Source organism: Eubalaena glacialis, chromosome 3 (genome assembly GCF_028564815.1).
Source record: "Eubalaena glacialis isolate mEubGla1 chromosome 3, mEubGla1.1.hap2.+ XY, whole genome shotgun sequence".
NCBI classification, from domain to species: domain Eukaryota; kingdom Metazoa; phylum Chordata; class Mammalia; order Artiodactyla; family Balaenidae; genus Eubalaena; species Eubalaena glacialis.
This window is the reverse complement of record NC_083718.1, coordinates 86,482,134-86,499,206: the sequence shown is the minus strand read 5'-3', so window position 1 is coordinate 86,499,206 and position 17,073 is coordinate 86,482,134. Positions and strand designations below refer to the sequence as shown.

Sequence of the window (17,073 nt, the reverse complement as noted above, 5' to 3'; positions counted from 1 at the left end):
TATCTTTGCAGGAAGATTTTTAAATTCTGATTTTAAAAAATGTAATGCTTGTAGGACTAGCTCATTTTTCCCCCTAGAATCCTTATTGGAATATGTTCAGTTCCTCTCAAATTTTTAATTTGTTGGCATATATGTGTTTATGAGATTCATTTATTGTTCCCATATGTCTACAGGTTCAGCAGCAATGACTTCCTTCTTCTCTCTTAACAGTTTTATCAGTTTTAGTAGTCTTTTCAAAGAGCCAACCATTTATACTTTTTCTTCTGTGTATTTATTTCTAATTTGAAAATTCCTGGTTTTATATATAATTTCTGCTCCTATCTGCTTTTGTTGTTGTCGTTATTCTTTTTGTAACTTTATGAGATGGAGATTTAGCTCTTCAGAAATCAGCCTTAAATTTCATATACATTTAAATCTGTGTATTGTCCTCTAAAGACTGGCTTAGCTGCACCTTCTGCATATACGTAGTATTTTCAGTTTTGTTTGATACAGAATATTTTCTAATTTTCACATCTGCTTTGATACAAGGATTGGTAGAAGTGTTTCTAAAATTCCAAATACACGAGATTTTGTTCTTATATTTTATAACTGAATTCTAGATACTAGTTGATTCTCTTGAAATGTTATTTGTAGACACCACTACAGCCCTAGAATGAATATCTTTTCCTCTGAATATGTTCTCCTCTAATAGGCTCTTGGGGTTCGTCACCAGCTGGGAAACAACACACCAGGTTGCTGTCTTATGGTTTCTCAGACTACCCAGGCTGTGGGTACTCAAGGCTAAATCTGCTAGAGGTCAAGTCTGTGGCCACGATTTCTCATGAACTTTTAAAACTTTCTTATTCTTTATACTGTTTGTGGCACCAAGGCTGCCTCGTCCAAAGAGCCCTGGGATTTGACGGGACAGGACTAGATCGGATGACCCTTACCCCTGAGGGCTTAAGACTTTGGGGTCCCAGCTTAATGCAGTGAGGACCTCCTATATGACTTCTCAAGTTAGTCTGGGACTAAAACTTGACTTCCATATTTCTTGTACTCAAGGCCCCCTGGAACAGAATATGAAATAAGCTATCTTGGCACTCCAACCTCAGAGTGTAAGCAGCTTTGATGCCTCTGTTTTTATTTTTTGCACTGGCACCTGCAAATGTTAGTGACAAGCTTGGCATCTACCTTGGGTCTATCTTTTTTAAAGCTACTGATCAAGTTTTAAAAAAAAAAACTCAGTTGAAACTGAACTAGATTTTATTCTCTTACTTTGAAAACTATACGTTTATAATCACCCGAATGTATAGGATTTTAGAATTCCTATACTTTTTGGAGTGACACATCAGAAAAAGGAAGCATGGTGAGAATATCCATCACCACTTGCCTACTGGCCTGCTGGAACCAGATTGTGTTCTGCAACTCCAACACATCCATGCTACATCCACTAGCTCTCCCTAAAAAGTGGTCTCTTGATGTCACATTGCCCACAAGCCCTAGGTTTGAGTGCAAACAAACAAAAGTACATTTTGCCCTCAGTTTGACAATGCAAGGAAGAAAGATCCACAGTCTCTATACATGAGCTAAAAGACACTTGGGCAAGGGACTCTGGGATTCGTTACACATTTGACAGCTCTATGGGGGAGGAAGGACATGGGCACCATGTGGGAATGTCCTCTTGGCTCCACATGATCCTTGCCTAATGGAAGAAGGCACAGCCAGAAGAGTGCCAGAGTGGGGCCCATGGCAGAGCTCTTCTTCCTTGGCTCCAAGCACAAATTGGGTAGACAAGCATATGAACAATGAAAGCACTAACATTCCCCAAGATACAGTGATATACTTGTGTTGTTGTTGCCAACCATTTTATTAGGATGTTATTACCTAAGAACTGAAGAAAGGAAACAAAACAGAAGAGAGTGAGAAAAAATTCTCCATTTGAGCTAATCCAGGGTATTGTGCCAATTACCTAGAGTCCTTGAACTGAGTCGGTAACAAGCTAAGGCAATTGGCCCCAAGCATTTGATTGTTGGAAAATTTTTGTTAAAGGTATTTAACACTGACAGGTTGGCTACAGGGTGGAAAAAAGGACAGTGGCTTTCCCACCACCCCCGCCATGTGGCCTTTCTCTTGCTGATGCCTGCTGGCAAGCCTGCAGACAGGAGGCCTGAAGCAAGTAGCAGGGCCCCTCCATACACTTTGGTCCCGGAATAGGAAAGCCAGGAAGATGTGGGTTGGAGCCCTGGGTGTGGGGCGCCTCTCGCCCTGGGCCTGAGCCAGCGGAGTGCAGTGAGGCACCACGGAAGAGAACTCCCCTGCCATACACAGAGAGATAGCAGAGAGCACAAATACATACCCCTACTAGCACAAATTCCGAGGTCAAGTTTCCCACATTTGGGGAAATCTCTGAAGTCAGCACTTCCTGAGTGCAATGGACAAGCGTCGCGCTGGGAAAGCCACCATCGTGATCATGGCATCTTTCCTGCCAGGTAACTAGGGGCACATACCCCGCAGGCACAGTGAAGCCTCCCACCCCTCCAAGGTTCACTCAGGGTCGCCACCCTCCCTTCCACCCGCCCCACGCTCTTTTTCTAAACCTCTTTCCTCAAAGGAATTCAAGCGAAGACCTCCCCTCCCACATCTTCTCCCCAATCTCCCCCCAACACACACACACACACACACACACACACACACACACACACACACACACCACACAGGAGAACTCACTGCACAGCTCACAACACCGACCACCTTTCAGCAGCGGCTCCAAACAGACCAACCCGCAGCTATTGCGCAGTCTCAACTGACAGTTCTCTGCCCTTGCTTAACTGAGGAGTGCGTGGAGATGGCAAAGGCCTGGGAGGCCGGAAGGGGGCGCTGATGCCGTGCCAGTCATTGATCTGCACTTGTCGCCGCTCCAAACACCTCGAGTCTGGGTCTCTATCTCGGAGAGACGCCTCGGGAGGATCCACGTGCACCACAGCGACTGACCACCCGACCCTGTTTCCTTTTCCTGGGAAGGCTAAGCCAAGGTCGTCCTGGATCACAAAGGAAGATATCTTAATGACCAAAAGTTACAAGAAAATATTCTTGACATTTTTATTCATTAGGGGAATACACATTAATACTATATGGAGATATCATTACACACCCTCCAGCATGGCTATATTTAAAAGAATTAGTACACCAAATGCTGACAAGAATGCAGAGAAATTCCAACCATAGTTACTGGTTTGAAACCATTCTAGAGTACTATTTGTCAGTTTCTAATAAAGCTAATCTTTTTCCTACTCCATGACGCAGCAGTCGAAGTACTTCTATGAATGCACAAGTATACAAAAAGATTGGTATAGAATATTCATCAAAACACCAAGAATATTCAACAAATAACAACAGATAACACCAAAATTACTTCAATAATACCAAAATTAAGAAGTGATATACATGATAATATAGTTATGTTTAATGAACATATTGTTGTATTTAAAAAGCCAGATACAAAAAAATACATTCATTCATTTGAATTTCAATAGCAGGCAATAGTAATTTCGGCAATAGACCTCAAAATAGTAATCAACTAAGAGAGAGAAGGTTGGAACTGCCTGGAAAGAGGCTCAGGGGACATTTCTGGGATGATGGCAATATTCTATAACTTGATCTGGGTAATAGTTACATTTGCTAAAATTCAAAAAACTGTGCTTCAAAGATTTGTGCTTTTAACTCTATGTGAACTGTAGCTCAATGATTTACTGTTCCCATAAAAATTAGTAGGTGATGGATGGAGACAAGCTGGTGCAGATGATGACAACTAGTTTGCATTTTATTGTAAACTCATTAAAACCTCGTTTTCGTTTAGAAAAAACCCAACACTGATACTTGAACTATCTTTACCAGAAAAACGGTAATGACTGCACTATTTAATTAGCGGAACGTACAGACAAGCCTCCTTGAGAGGCTGTATTTCACCCTTAGAGACATTTTCTGTTCAGTAGTGAGACAAGGCCACCCGCAGGTTTCTGCACCGTGGGATTTACTCCTCTTCTGACCGCACCGCGCTGTGTGGCCGGCGGTATACTCCGCTCTCTGACCGCTTCTTAAGGGGTGTAGCTGGTGCTGGCATTAAAAGCAAACCGAGCAGAAACTAACACACCAATGTAAAGCAATTATACTCCAATAAAGATGTTAAAAAAAAAAAAAAAAGCAAACCGAGAGACCAGTCACAGACACCACCCTGCTATAGCTCGGATTTGAGCCGAGATTACTGCGGCCACCACATAGTATTAACCACCATACGGTCATGATGCGCCACAGTCCGGCTGGCAGTCACTGCACTTCCTGTAATTTTTTGAAGGTAAATATATTCACACTGCTTTTGCTGTTTTATCCTTGGACACCTACAGATGTTCGTGCTTTTCTCTCTTTCATGCTCTTCTCCGATTCTCCCTCCCCATTCTGCTACTTAATAAAAGCAATTTTTATCTCTCAGGATCTGGCCCGAGCCTCCTCGGGCTTCCTGGGAGGTGTCCTTGTCTCATCCATGCCTCTGCTTGCTTTCGCTCCTTTTCACGTTTCCTCTTTTGACCTGATCTTTTTCCCGACGCAGCCATACCAAGCACACCTACTAAACCTGCGGGGCAGATGGTCGGGTGAAGGCGGAGCAAACGGGGAGCCGTCACGGAGCCCACCCGGCATTCAGCTCCCCTTGGGCCCCACTCGGCTCAGGCCTAGGGGCTCGTGGCCCTGGGCGTCTCCGAGGCGCTGGCATCTGCGGCGGGTGTGGAGCAAGGCGCGGCGGGGACGCTCGGCTGCCGTTCTGCCTTCGGAATCGCCCGACGCACGGCTTTCCCACGGGTTTCTCCGGTTTTCCCGGGCTCTTTTGAGCACGTACGACTGCACTGCTAAAGGCGGGTGCCTCGGCATAGAGTGGAAGGCGTGCTTGCTCTTGCTGGGGATGAGGTGAGGGAGGAGAGAGAGAAAGCTAGCTATAGGTGTCTCTGTGGCGCAGCCGGTTAGCGCGTTCGGCTGTTAACTATAAAGGTTGGTGGTTCGAACCCACTCCAGAACGCATCTTTCTACCACCTGTAATACAGAGTTCTCGGGGTCCTCCCTTTTTCTACACACCCTCTCCCTCAAAGGCCGAGACAGGCTCCTCCCCTACTATGTTCCTGTACTCTGTATTTTGTGCACAACAGGAGGATCTAACTAAGGCCAGATCGTCATCGATCCCCCAGACGAGCTCAGGAGGAAAACAGGTCACTGGGAATTGAGGAATCCTCAAGAGTAGACTCATCACTACCCTGTGAATTCCTGTAATCAATGAAGTTTCTTCCATTGTCTGTATAGTATTTTTTTACCCCTTTGCATATACTTTGAAATTAATTTGGTTCTATGCTTTTATTATTACAAGTAATGCTGCAGTCATCATTCTTGTACACATGTCCATAGGGTAGAAAGCCAGAAGAGCAATTGCTCTATCATAGATTATACATAGTTTTGTATATGATTCCATTGTCTTGCCTTTGTTGACTTACTAGCTATAACTCTTGTTATTTCAGCAATTGCTTTAGGCTTTAGAGCAGACATCTGTAACTTACCACAGTCTGCCTTCAAGTGAAGTCATACCAGTTCACATTTCTCCCCTGCCTGCCTTTATGCTTTTGTTGCCATGCATTTTACTTTGCATATGTTATAAACCCAAGGTTTATAACCATCCAAATAATAACAATCCAAGGTTATTACTTTTCTTTAAACTGTCCCATGTTTCCACCAGCCCTGGGACTGGCTGGACCCTGGCCCCGCCCACTAGCAGGCCAACACAAGTATCAGGACACCCAGAACCCCCACAGTCAGCTGTGTCGGGAACCAGCCCCACCCACCAGCACTCTGACACCAGCTCTGGGACTCCTGGGCCTTGCAGCCAAACCCCAGGACCCCGCTCTGCCCACCAGTGGGCCAGCACTAGCACTAGCCCTAGCACCTGGCTTCACCCACCAGTGAGCCAGCACTAGCCCCCGCCCCCCACCCCCATGGGGGTTCCACAGCCAGTTGCCTCTTGACCCGGCAGTGCCAACTAGCGGCTGCAGATTCCAAACAAGGCAGGGCCTGACAACCAAAGAGACGCAGACCAACTAATCCTACCAGACCATGCACTGCAGTCAGCCAGGCACAACAGAAGGACCCATGCAGCCCACATACAGGGCACCCCTAGAGCATATAGATCTGGTGATGAGAGGGTAGTGGGCTGCTGGTACCCACAGGAAGTCCCCTACAAATGGCCACTTCTCCAAGGCCAGGAAATGAAACCAACCTACCAGACACATGGAAATTAAAAAAGTACATTAGGCAAAATGAGGTGACAGAAGAATATGTTCCAAATGAAGAAACAAGATAAAACCACAGAATAACTAAGTAAAGTGGAGATAGGCAGTCTACCCCAGTACAGGTTAGATTTTAGAGATGCAGAGAGCAGAAAAAAGGCGATTCCCAGAGCCCAGGTCTGAACGCAGCTCATCACCCTTCACCACTTCCCGCCTGGGCGACGCTTTGGGCTCTGAGGCCAGGCCACAAGGTATCAGGCTGGGTTCCATCCTACTCTAGCTTTAGCGCTGTGTGCAGCAGAGCCAAAGTCATGCTCTCTTTCTGAACCTCACTTTCCTTATGAGTCAGGGGCAGACTTGGTTCTCAGCAGGTGATGATGAGTGGATCCGTCTACTTCCTGATCTCTGACCTGGCTCCGGGGGCTCTCCTGATAAAGGCACGTTACCGGCTCCTTTTCCTCCCGACCAGCTCAATTCGTGGAGCCTGAAATTCTTCATCTTCGTGTCTGGCTCGAGCCCCTGGTGCAGAGTTGAATTCATCCTCTTTTTTTCTGTCACGCAAATCAAATTGTTTCACAAGTGTGCTGGAGTGAGGGAAAGCCAAGGTTGCTTCACAAGGATGCATTTCTTGGTTTTCAGAGACATAATACGTGTCAGCGTGTAGAGGAGATTTAGGCGCCAGATGAGAAGGTGAGGGGATTTCCAGATTTAAAGATAACTTGAAGTAGGCCTTCTCCTGTGCCTTCCTTGGAATGTCTGTGGCCTGGTCTCCAAAGTGCCTCAGAGCAGAGAAAGGAGGGCTGGTTCCTAGTGCTGAGGAGGCTTCAGGTGGTAACGGAACTCCTCCTGGGTTTGGGGAGAGAGAAACGCAGCTACACATTCTGCCACAACCCATCCCACTCGCCCCCTTTCTGGTTTTTAAACGTGAATGTAAGTTTCAGGGAAAAAAGCAGAGGGAAGGAACTCTTATTTGTTTCCGCTCGGTTTCGAACCGAGGACCTTTCGCGTGTTAGGCGAACGTGATAACCACTACACTACGGAAACCACGAGAGAAGGGCAGTCTAAAGAAACATCCAAGAAATGTATTATGTCTTGCCACGACTGGCTCACCAAAAATTTTTAAAGGGAAAGGATCCTGAGAGCACCTGCGATCTCTCAGGCAAGTACACTGCAGCTCCCGAGAGGTGTTAGCTTAGGGTTCCTCACCTCCCGCGAAGCAAGGTCCCTGGGGCCCCCACAGTCTAGCTTCGGGCTCCCACATCTAACGCAGGGTCTCCAGTTCCTCAGCCTAGCGCCGGAGTTCAGGGATCCCCCCGGTGACTCCCCAGCTCCCTGAAGCCGCAGGAGCAGGGGGTTAGGTGCGTCTAGGCCTCAGGCGACCCGCCTCACAGCAGCGTGGACACCGCCCCTCGAGGCTGTAGAGCCGCGCCTTGGTGGCCCTTTTCACGGAGCTGGCGGTCAGTGCGCTCGGCTCTCGGAAATGAGCGGTGCTTCGAATCCACCCAGGACCCATAGGAGTCGCCCTCCCCTCCCCCTTCCTCCCTCACCCTGCCCCCTCCTTCCACCTCTCCCCTCCCTCCCCTCCCCTCCCTCCCCACCTCCCCTCCCTCCCCTCTGCTCTGGTGCGCCCGACCCGCGCGCTCCTTCTTCGCAAGCCCTTTCGCAGCAGCGCTTCTCCAGCGTTGTCCCCCGGCAAAGGGGCTTCCTCAGGTTCCTTCCGCTGTGGCTTATTCTAGTCGTCTAGTTGAAGTCCAGTACTTTAATCACACTTTCACGTTTAGCAGGAACCGTAGCAAAGGCTGACGTCTCAGGTCATTTGGCTGTCGGAAAAACATCGAACATCAGCGCAGGGGAGAGCCGAATAAAACACCACCTGAAGCTGCTCTACAGCCTAAAGAGAACAGATTCCAGGTTTCTGAAGTGGCAAGAGGGGCCTCCTCACGAAGACAAAGCTTCCTCCTGTCCTTGGAGGACAGGTCCCGCAGAAGCTGGTTTTGAAGGAGATGCCAAAGGAAAGGAGCAACAGTGGCCCAACCAGTGACCTTGAGTTGAGATGTCTGTAAGTTACTCTCAAATGGTGTAGCAAGTCATGTATATGGAGAGAGAGTGAGAAAGCAAGCGTGGGAAAATGTTAACTGTGAGATTAGGTACAGAATAGACAATGTTAGTATTTCAAAATTTTTGTATATTTAAAAGGTTTTATGTTTTTGTTTTCTTAATGAGTTTTCGAAGTTAAGTCCCAGGTGCTCTTTGGATGAAAACTCCATATGTGAGACACTAGGTTTCTGAAATAAAGGAAGAAAAGAGTGGAGGGCAGAAGCCCTGGTGGTTCATCACATTTCCCCTCCCCCACATGAAGGGTGCCTGGCAATAGGAACCCTGAGGAGGGTCTTGCATCGCCCTTCTGGCAAACTCCCTCTGTTCGGGAAGAGAAAGATTTAGCGCAATTTAGAGCTTTCCTGACCTGGAATCGAATCCGGGCCGCAGCAGTAAAACGCCAAATTGTAGCTACCAGGCAACCAGACATAACAAACCTCCATAATTTGGCTTCTCCAGTTGAAAACTGTAAGAGTAAGGTTAGATTTTTGAGAATGGCAGAGCAGAAAAGGAGGCGATTCCCAGCGGCCCGCGGCTGAAGGCAGCTGTGCCAGGCTCCCAGCCCTTGCCCCGCTGCTCCTCTCCCTTCACCTCTCCTGACCTGGGCTACGCTTTGGGCTCTGAGGCCAGGCCGCAAGGTAACTGGCTGGGCTCCATCCTGGTCTAGCTTTAGCGCTGTGTGCGGCAGAACCAAGGTCATGCTCTATTTCTGAACCTCGGTTTCCTTATGAGTCAGGTGCTGACTTGGCTCTCAGTGGCTGATGAGCGATTCCGTCTACTTCCTGATCTCTGACCTCACTACAGGGGCTCTCCTGATAATGGCACGTGTAAGGACTCCTTTACGTGCCCCTACCAGCTGCAGTTCTGGAGCCTGAAATTCGTCTACGTGTCTTTGGGTCGAGCACCCGGTGCGGAGCTGGCTTGGTCTCTTTTGTTCCTTCACGCAAATCAACGTGTTCCGCAAGTGTGCTGAGGTGGGGTAAGCAAGTGAGCGTCACAGGGATAAACTTCCTGTTTTCAGAGACAAAATACGTGTCAGCGTGTAGAGGAGATTTAGGCGCCACATGAGAAGGTGAGAGGATTTCCGCATGTAAAGATAACCTTAACTTGGCTTTGTCCTGTGCCCTTCTTGGTCTGTCTGTGGCCTTGTCTTAAAGTGACACAGCAGACAAAGGAGGGATGGTTCCTAGTGCTGAGTAGGCTTTCAGGCAATAAGGGAACTCCTCCTGTATTTCGGGGGGATAAAAATACAGCTGCACACGCTACCTCAATCCATCCCACTCGCCCCGTTTTTTGGTTTTTAAACGTGAATGTTAGTTTCAGAAAAGAACCCACTTGTTTCCGCCTGGTTTCGAACCAGGGACCTTTCGCGTGTTAGGCGAACGTGATAACCACTACACTACGGAAACAGCTCTTTCCTTGGTCCCTAATGACACATCCAAGAACTGTATGTCTTGCCACGACTGGCCACAAATATTTTCGAAAGGAAAGGACCCTGGGGGCACAGGCGAGCCCTCAGGTAAGGAGGCTGCAGCTCCCGAGAGACCCTGGCTTAGGGTTCCTCGCCTCCCCCGAAGCGAGCTCCCTGGGGCCCCCACAGCTTGACTTCCCGGTCCCGCATCCAACACACAGCTATGCACCGAGTGCAGGGGTCGCCCCCGCGGACTCTCCAGCTCCCGGAAGCCGCAGGAGCCGGGGGTTAGGTGAGCCTGAGCGCCAGGCGACCTCGCACCCCAACAGCGTGGACACCGCCCCTCCAAGGCTGCGGACCCGCGCCTCGGTGGCCCTTTTCACAGCGCGGGCGGTCAGTGCTCTGGGCTCTCGGAAATGATCGATGCTTCGAATCCACCCGGGAACCATAGGACAAGCCCTCCCCTCCCTCCTCCCCCCTCCCCCCTCCCTCCCTTCCCTCCCCCCTCGCTGCCTCCCCTCCCTCCCCCTCCCTCCCCTCCCTCCCTCCCCCTCCCTCCCCTCCCTCCCTCCCCTCCCTCCCCCCCCTCCCTCCCCTCCCTCCCCTCCCTCTCCTCCCCTCCTTCCCCTCCCTCCCTCCCCTCCCTCCCTCTGCTCTGTTGCGCCTGGCCTGCGCGCTCCTTCCTCGCAAGCCCTTTCGTAGCAGCCCTTCTCCGGCGTCTCCCAGCAAAGGGGCTTCCTCAGGTTCCTGCCGCTGTGGCTTATTCCAGTCGTCTTAAGTCTTAAGTCCAGTACTTTAATCACACTTTCACGTTTAGCAGGAATCGTAGCAAAGGCTGACGTCTCAGGTCATTTGGCTGTTGGAAAAACATCGAACATCAACGCAGGCCGAGCCGCGCTTCCCGGCCTGTATTGACTTCGTTTAAAGACCAGGCCCAGCAGAAAGCCGCGGAGGACGCAGGCGCGGTCCACGCCGATCTCACGGTTTATTCCTCCCTCATCGTACTTGACATTCTTCTTGAGGAACAGTTTTGTTTTACCTTTTACAATGTCTGAAACGTCTTTTATTTGCCTTTTACAATTTTCCAGTTCAACAGGTCATGGAGAGCGAATTTTAACCTAGGAAGACAAAGAGGTAAAGGCGGTTTTCCCAGAAAGCCGGTGTCTGGAGGGGGTTTCGTGTTCGCCTCACAGCACACGGCCAGTAGGCAGACGACTTTCTTTTTGCTGAAAGACTTTAATGCAATGTTGTCTGTCTGTGTCTCCCTGTCTGGTTTCCTTTAAAAGTAAAGCTTTACAAGTTTGGGGAAGCATGTGCCATTTTCTCCAGCGGTTGCTTTTCTTCTTTCTTAGTGTGGCGGTCACCGCGTTTCCTTCACACGTGAGGTTCAAGTGCTCCGACCCCGAGGAAGGCGCGGGCAGCGTGCGCACTGACCCCCAAGCCTCGGGGCTCTGCCTTGTTCCGCGTCGACTCCAAGTGCCGTCGAGGGTGCGACCGGACTGCAGCATCCTCGCGAGCGCTGGAGGGCTGAGTCCCCAAAGAGGCGGACTTGAAAATAGCTTTAGATCAGGACATTTCATGAGATTTTCCCCCTTTTCCCTCCCCTCCAGGTCCCAGTTTTCACCTCCCACGCGCAGCCAGAGGAACGGATTCGCCGTCTTTCGGTCGCGTCCGGCGCGCTGCTGTCCCACGTGGACAGGACGAGAGGGCGGTCGTCCTTTCCCCGACAGGGGCGGAGGGACAGCGGGCCCCCGAGGGACCACAAACACACACCCGCGCCGCTGGGGCCCGCAAACCCGATCAGGCGGCCCCTGGAGCCTCCCTGCAGCCGCAAGGGAAGGCGCGGGGCTCCAGAGCCGGCGACAGGAGCGCGCTGAGGGCACCCGGCCCCGCCCCTGGCCTCGAGGACGGGCCCGGAAGAGGGACGCAGCCCAGGAAAAAGCGCAAGGGTCGCCCAACGCCCCCATCCGAGGTTCAGGGTGAGGGAGCCGAGCGTTACACTGATTTCCCCGCCTTTATCAGGAGAGTCGTTTGCCCAAGTCCAGAGTCGCGAAAAGGAGGGACTGTGTAGGCCAAAGTCCACCTGGACCGAGAAGCAAACACGAAGTCCTAACTAATTGCATGTGGGGTCTGAGGGAAACGCTGCGTCAGAGACAACTCTTGGTCGGAGCCTTAGGACCTGGAGTTGGCGTCATCTAAGGCGGGAGAACGGCAGGCGCCGCAGGTAGTGAGGGGACGACCCGGAATCCAGGTCTGGGCGCGCAGCCTTGCCGGAAAGCGTTTTCCGTCCAGCCGTCCCCGATCCTGCATCCGCCGGGAGTCTTTTATGGTGTTGGGGATCCCGGGGTCTTACCCCGCGCGCCTCCCCTCCTGTCTCTACAGCCCCTGCCCCGGCGGCCTGCTCTCCACACGCGGTCGCCTGGCAAAGGCGCGGCTCCAGGGCAGTTCTGAGGTGCGGCCCAGACGGGGCAACTCGCTCGGGACTTGCGGCCCCGGCGGGCCTCGCGGGCGCGTCCACTGTCCTGCAGAGTGCTCGGCCTTTCGTGTGGGGCTCCTCTTTTGGAGAAAGCAAGGAAGGAACGTTCTTCGGGTACAGTTCCTTGGAGGGAGGTGCGGCACTCGGAACGGGAGGGCGGGAGATAGCAGACACTCATTGTAGGCTTCCTACCATCACTTACAAAGAGTTTGTGCGCAGGTCCCTGGTGGTCTAGTGGCTAGGATTCGGCGCTTTCACCACCGCGGCCCGGGTTCGATCCCTGGTTAGGGAAGCTCGTTTTTGAGGTGTCACACGCAGCCGCCTCTACTTCTTCCGCAGAAGTGTGCTGTGCCCCAATGTCCAGATGCAGTAAAGTCTCTGCACAGAATCCTTAGGCCATTGAGGTCGGTCCCCATGGTCCAAGGCATCTCCCACGCTGGGAGAGGGGAGGTGTGATGAGCAGCCTGGGCACTCCCTCGCCTCCACTCCTCTGGTCATCTCAGATACCTACAGCCTCACTTTCAGTGTCCATCTAAAGAGAACTTGGGACTTGAGTACCAATTACTCCTTTAAAAAACAAACAAAAAAAACCTACTTTGAAACCTCCGAAAATTTGCAAGAATAGTAACAGCATATGTTATTCCCCTAAATGCACCATTTAACATTTCCTCACATTTGCTTTCTAACTCTCTCTCCATGTACATGATTTGTTACACCATTTGAGAGTAACTTGCAGACATCTCAACTCAAGATCACTGTCTGGGCCGCTGTTGCTCCCTTCCTTCGTCTCCCTCAAAACCAGCTTCTGTGGTACCTGTCCTCCAAGACCAAGGGAAGATTTTGTCCTGGCAAGGAGGCCCCTCTTGACCCGTTCTCTGCAGGCCATAAGAAGCTTCAGGTGGAAATTTATTTGGCTCTCCCTGACAGTGCAGGCCAGAATGGCGTTGAGCTTTTAGGAGCACAACTAGGCTGTAATCCGCCCCCAGAACCCGCTGCCCTGCAGACTCTGCTTGGTTACTTTGGTGGGCAGTGGGGTCTTGAGTCAGCCTGAGCGCTAGAACCACCTACCTTGGGAGAGACCCTTCAGGGAAGTGCAGCTGCCCCCTTGGCTCTTGCCTGGCTTTCTGTGCCCTGCCAGGATATCATTTTACTCATTTTTTTGTTTATAACATTTTTTATGCATACAGTATTATATTTCAACTTCTGTATACACTACAGTGTGCTCACTATCAAAGATTTACTTTCCATCTCTTGCCGTACAGTTGACTCCCTTTATTCACTTCTCCCTCCCCCCTCCACTCTTCCCCTCTGGTAACCACTGCCCTGTTTTTGTACCTATGTGTTTGTTTTTGTATGGTTCAGCTTGTTCATTTATTTTAAAATTTAAAAAAATATTCCACATGTGGTGAAATCACATGGTATTTGTCTTTCTTCGAATGACTTATTTCACTTAGCATAATACCCTCAAGTCTATACATGTTGTAGCAAATGGCAAGATTTCACCTTTTTTTTTAAGGCTGAGAAATTACATGGCTGCCAAACCTCTAAGCATTCCCGTGATTTATCAGTATGAAATACCTTCATTTCTTTCTGATTTAATGGTTTGTTCTGCTCTCTGAATGTCCTATGCTCATGAGTATGTGCCAGGTGACTATAAGCTAATAAAGGTGATCAACACAGCACCTTCTATATTTATGGGCTTAATAAATAAACTACTAATTATAACAGTGCACAGACTCCCCTGTGGCTGTGAGGTAGGGTGAGGAAAGGGAAGCAATATCAAGACAGTTATGTCTGGAACAAAGCAGAGTTCAAAGTGCCCACAGCACATAGCCATAGAAGGGGCTGGCAGGATGACAGCTATGTTATTCCAGATTCTCCAAAAAGCAAATGCTGAGCGGGATTAAATATACAAGGACTATATTAGGGAAAATACCTATGTGAAAGAAAATAGGAAGGTACTTAGGAAGGATGGGAGACACCTTAGAACATGAAGCAAATCTGACTCTGAATAAGGAAGACAGGGAGAGAAAGTATCCAAGACTGCCTGCCATGAAGTCTAAATTCATCAAAGTTATTGTGGAGTCACTGAGCCAAAGTCAGCCAACAGAGAATCCTATGTCTCCCAGGAATGGGTCTGCCTTTGCATCCTCACTGCACTCAGCTACTGGCAGGGATCAGCCCTTGGGAGATGTGGCCTCAGAGATAGATTTTAAAGCATAGCTGGGTCCTTCAGTCAATTAAGATCTGTGTATTATGAAGGTCTATAAGGCAAATTATCATGGCCATCATAGCAGCCAAACCCAGAATAGATGTAAGACTACACAAAAGTACTAGTGATTGGCAAGTATGGGGAACAGAAATAAGTACAGTGGTAGAACTGTCACCTCTCCTTCCAGTTCTGTGAAAGCTACTGTCACTCACCTTTTGTTCTACCTTCAGTTTGAGCTATAAGTGGCAATAAGGAATAAGTGGACCCAAGAGCCACAGATGTGATTACTTCTGTGTCCTGGGCTGATTTCATGAGACAAGTCATCTTGTTGACAGCATCTTGATTAAAACTATTCTTTTTCTAGTAAGTACGGCATTGTTTCTTGCTCAAATGTAATGTAAGCATGTACAACAGTGACTGAGACAGAGGGCTGGCTCATATTGTGGAAGGCAAGGAGAGCAGGAAGAATGGATACAGGGAAGACATAACTAAACACTACTATATATATATATATATATATATATATATATATATATATATATATATATATATATATATATATATATATTGGCTGTGTTGTGTCTTCGTTGCTGTGCACGGGCTTTCTCTAGTTGCAGTGAGCGGGGGCTACTCTTCGTTGCGGTGCACGGGCTTCTCGTTGTAGCTTCTCTTGCTGCGGAGCATGGGCTCTAGGTGCGCAGGCTTTAGCAGTTGTGGCTCACGGGCTCAGTAGTTGTGGCTTGCGGGCTCTAGAGCTCAGGCTCAGTAGTTGTGGTGCATGGGCTTAGTTGCTCCGCAGCATGTGGGATCTTCCCGGGCCAGGGCCACTGCGCCACCAGGGAAGTCCACTATATTTTTTTTAAAACGAAACTTGGGAATTCCCTGGTGGTCCAGTGGTTAGGACTCTGTGCTTTCACTGCTGAAGGCCTGGGTTCGACCCCTGGTTGGGGAACAAAGATCCCACAAGCTGCGTGGCACAGGTCCCCCCTCATCCCCACCCCTATCCCCCCAAAAAACTAAATATGTAAGGAGATTGGGTTGCTGAGGGCAGTATCCACATTTCTTTTGAAGACAGGGGAGATTAGATTGAGAAAGAATACTGAAAGAATAAGAGAAGGGCTAAGAATGCCCTCCTGAGAAAGCAAAGAAGATTGAGCCCAGAGGGATGTGATAATGCAAAAAAATGGACGCACACCACATGGAATAATAATGCATGTGAAAGCACTTTGTACATTTCAATGTACCCCAAAACAGAAGAGATAGATCTTATATATAATGAATATGCATTGCCATTAATTCAGTGATTCTTATGTTGCTTGGCATTATCTCACTATCTCACTCACTTAATGCTTCCAGCAACCACATGAGGTAGATTTTGTTATTATGGTGTTAGAAATGAGGAATTTGGGACTGGCTTAAATACCTGAGAGCCTACATTGTTTGCCTAAAGCAAAAACCAAAAAAGTAGTGGCAAACCAGAACCTCCTGCAGATAGTGGGGACAAGCAGCTGTAATTAATACAGTAGAGGCTCATGACACCTTATTTGAATCTTTGGGGCCAGATGTTTTTAAGATGTCGGAATTTGTTATTCTTTTAGGAAAATAATATAAAGCACAGCCTTTATATTGCACAACCCCTCCAGTGAGTACTGGGATTGTATCTCACAATCAAATACATATATTGGATTCTAAAAATGTAGGCATCACTTGTCTTGCCCTATTCACTTCCAGCGCATGAAATGAGGGCCTCTTCATTTGGAGTCTTTATCTGGAAGGACATTCATCCTGGAAATACAAGTTCTCCTGTTGCTTCTCCTTCCACTTCTATGAAAGCTACTATCACTCCACCTTCTTTTGATCTACCTTCCATTTGAGCCCTTGAAGCTGGGACTGAGAGGATAGCAGAGCCTCCTCAGGAATTCCATCTCCTTGGAGTGTTCTGGTGAGCCCAGGTTGGGAAGGGGTAAAGGAGGGGGAATTTGGGTTCTCATCACTGCAAAGCAGTCAGCTGGAAGGTGAGCCCAGTCACACCCACACTGATACTGAGATCTAAAGCAAAGGTGGAGGGAAGCAGCACTATTGGTATCTGAGGTGAGCTAGGGCCATATAATGGCCCCTGGGGTGACTTGCACTTATCTGGGTTCAGTGAAATAAGAGCGGCATCTAAATTCAGGGAAACTGAGCTTAGTACTGAGGCATCAGGGGATGTGCCAGGTTTATTTGTGGGAGGTTGACGGGGGTTGAAGAGAGCTATTGAGTTGGTGTGAGTGCCTTTGTGATAACCTACTGAGAAAGGTAGCATCCAGTAAAGACAAGCACATAAAAACTATGCAATAGAACTATTTAAAAGACCAAGCCATGAATATCGATTCGAGAATCATAGAATCATAGAACAGTTGGATTGTGCCTTAGGCATCTAGTTCAGCAAGCTCTCCTTTCAAGGATTCACTCTCAGACATTCTTCATGAGGAAACATCTACTCTGGTCTTGAATACTTCCAAGGACAGAGAGCTCTCTCCACTATGAGGCATGCTACTTCTGTCATTGGACAGTTCTAGTTGGTAGAAATGGCTCTCATCAT

At 49.0% G+C, this 17,073-nt stretch overlaps 3 non-coding genes across 3 annotated transcripts; all 3 read right to left on the bottom strand.

The window, feature by feature from the left end:
* Positions 1–2,312: 2,312 nt before the first annotated feature.
* Positions 2,313–2,476, bottom strand: LOC133089319 (U1 spliceosomal RNA). The gene has a single exon (XR_009700691.1). It is a non-coding gene; the product is annotated as a U1 spliceosomal RNA (small nuclear RNA).
* Positions 2,477–7,267: 4,791 nt separating this feature from the next.
* On the bottom strand, positions 7,268–7,340 carry TRNAV-AAC (transfer RNA valine (anticodon AAC)). The gene has a single exon. It is a non-coding gene; the product is annotated as a tRNA-Val (tRNA).
* A 2,389-nt stretch (positions 7,341–9,729) lies between these two features.
* TRNAV-AAC (transfer RNA valine (anticodon AAC)) lies at positions 9,730–9,802 on the bottom strand. The gene has a single exon. It is a non-coding gene; the product is annotated as a tRNA-Val (tRNA).
* Between the last annotated feature and the right edge of the window lie 7,271 nt (positions 9,803–17,073).